Here is a 2,676-nt window from a genome sequence, read left to right as displayed (position 1 = left end):
CCTTGTCCCACCTCCCCCCTCAAGGTGTCTTTTCTTCACCTCCATATCTGCTAGCCATGAAGACGTGACCTACATAATGTATTTCCTTGACCTTTATCTCTAATCATTCTTATCTTCATCCTCTCTCTTAAGGGAAGGCTGCCATACCTCTATTGGGCTATAACTGTGGTATGTTCTGGCCTCTAATCTTAACACTACCAGTCTGTCTCCTCCACTGCTACCAGAGTGAAATCTGTAAAATGCAAATGTGAACCTGTTGCATAGAATGGAACTCTGCATTGTGGTCTGGACCCAGCCTGTTTCCCGGGCTTATTTTGCTTCCTTGTGTGTACTCTCTGCCTCCTGTACTTCCTGTGTGCTGCAGCCATGTGCCCCTCAGTCTCTGCTGGGAAGCCCCTCTCCCCTCATTTACATGGTGAGCACTTTTTCCAAGACTCCTCAGATTTCACTCTTTTGAAGCTTTTCCCTGCCTGTCATCAGAACTGGCCATTTCCTTTATGTTCCTGTGTACCATATATGGATAGTTCTTGTGTATCATAATACCTGTGGTATTATATTGTACTGAAACTGTTGACAAGTTTATTTACCTCCATTGGACAGTAAGCCCCTAAGCAAACGTTTTTTTTTGAATAAAAAAATGAAAAGATAGCTTTGGTTCAAGTGTAAGGTTTAAAGACAGAAGGAAAAGGCAGAAAGCCTATCTCCCTATACCTTGTTATCTGTTAGAGCAGTAAATTAGTTGTCTAATTACTCTCCCAAAAGGTGCCAATTTAAATACTTTTTTTGAAGTAAATATGTTAAAAAAGGGAAATATTTTACCTACCTATGTAAATATTGGCAAACTGCTGACTGTGACCTTTGAAGAAGAATTAATTAACTGTTAAGATTAAAGGCCAGTTATGTGTGTGAATGTTGTATGTCTATGAAAAGAAAATAGTCTGATGGTGTTACACAAGTGTTCCCTCCTTCAGGTTACCTGCAGAACAAAATGATCTATCTAGTCATCCACAAAGGAGAGTGACTCCTGTTTCCTCAGAGGAAAGGCGGCGCAGGGATAAGAAGCATCTTGATGACATCACGGCAGCTCGGCTTCTACCACTTCACCATCTGCCCACACAGCTGCTCTCCATAGAAGACTCTTTGGCACTTCAGAAACAGCAGAAACAGAGTTATGAGGTATTTAAGAGTGTTAATTGTTTCTTATCTGTATATTGATTGGTGCTTACATAAGTCAGAATTCACTCCAGGTAGTTCAAGCAGGACTGGATTTAACAGAAGGGATTAGGTGCTAGAGAAATGGTTGGTTCATGCCATTAGCTCTCAGACGTGTGCCTTTAGTTTTCGGAGGCTTCTTTCCTGCTAGAGCTGCGGGAAACAGCTGGAGATGATCATAGCTGCCTGTAATGTCAAACGTATTTGCCAAGAAATGTGAGAAGACTACTGTAAAATTTCACATCTCTTAAAGCCCATGCTGTTAGTATAGCAGTAGTATCGCTTCTGTCTTCTACCTTGTAAAACCCATGTGAGAGCTACTCTGGTGGAATCTAACCAAGAATCCTACAAAGAAAATCAAAGAAATGTGGTTTCCAGCTTCTTGCAATACAGGAGAGAGCATAAAAGGGGTGTGGGAACAGTGTTGTATTGCCAACACATATTTAGACACTAAGCTTAAAAGCTTAATCTGCAGGCCCTTGTGAAAGTAGAAGAATCCCTATTGTGTTTAACCATATTGTGTTATGGTTTGCAGTATGTTGTGTGTTGTCTGATATTTTAGTATATTGTAGGAGTACTTTTAGAGACTTCAGTTTGTATAGCACTTTCTTCAAATATCTGTGTGTTCTGCATAGAACTTTAAACACGTATAGCGAGAATTTGTGTACAGAATAACAAGATGGGAGAAAATAAGTGTGAGAACTGTAGTGAGAAAAGAAAGAGTCTGATAGTAATAATTTGAGCCTCTAGGAAAACAGCAATCTAATGTCCTCATACTGCTTAGCTAGATTTTAATCAGGTACTATATACCAGTTAATATAAAACCAGGCTGTTATTCTGCCACAGCTTTTCATTAAAGCTCAGTTGGTGTAGATTGGCATTTTAAGGCACTCCTTTTTAAAGCCATTTTTCTTTCTCTCAGTGCATTAAAATGATTGCCTACTTAATGACTACAGCATTGAAGAATTGTTTTTTAAATTGTCTATATGAACTTAAATGCCCTTCCTAAGACATTTTTAGGTTGAATTACACCCTTCAGTTGGCAGTTGGCTTTCATGGCAGAGTAGTAGTAGTCACTCCCACTTCAGTCTTACCCCCCTGCCCCCAATCCCCACCCCTAATATTCACAGCCCATGGGGAAGGACATAAATAAATTCAAGTGGTGTGACAGGAAGCATATGAAAAGTGAAGAGGCAAATTAGGAACGAGCATTGCCACCTGCTATCACTCAGTGCTAATGTCCTTGGGTATATGTAAACATACATTGCCAGTGTCTGAAATTTACTTGGACATAGTGATTTCTATGGCACTTTATTTGGAGAAAGATGGCCAGCCTTTCAGTATCAATTTCTTGATTTTCATTGTGGCATTGAAATGTTACTCTTAAGCCTAGAAGCTATGATTTATCTAGGGAAGATGGTTCTGTCAGTTGGAGAATCAACATAGCATTAGTGATTTTTGACA

The 2,676-nt window shown here is 39.7% G+C and overlaps 1 protein-coding gene across 1 annotated transcript in view; it reads left to right on the top strand.

Annotated features, from left to right (window-relative positions):
* LOC105294326 (myocardial zonula adherens protein-like) overlaps window positions 1–2,676 on the top strand; it is a 111,278-nt gene that overhangs the window by 105,582 nt on the left and 3,020 nt on the right. The window lies entirely within an intron of this gene.

The sequence above is a fragment of the Pteropus vampyrus genome, unplaced genomic scaffold (genome assembly GCF_000151845.1).
Source record: "Pteropus vampyrus isolate Shadow unplaced genomic scaffold, Pvam_2.0 Scaffold85, whole genome shotgun sequence".
In the NCBI taxonomy this organism is placed as follows: Eukaryota; Metazoa; Chordata; class Mammalia; order Chiroptera; family Pteropodidae; genus Pteropus; species Pteropus vampyrus.
Note: the sequence above shows the minus strand (reverse complement) of the source record. Positions and strands in the feature narration are given on the sequence as shown.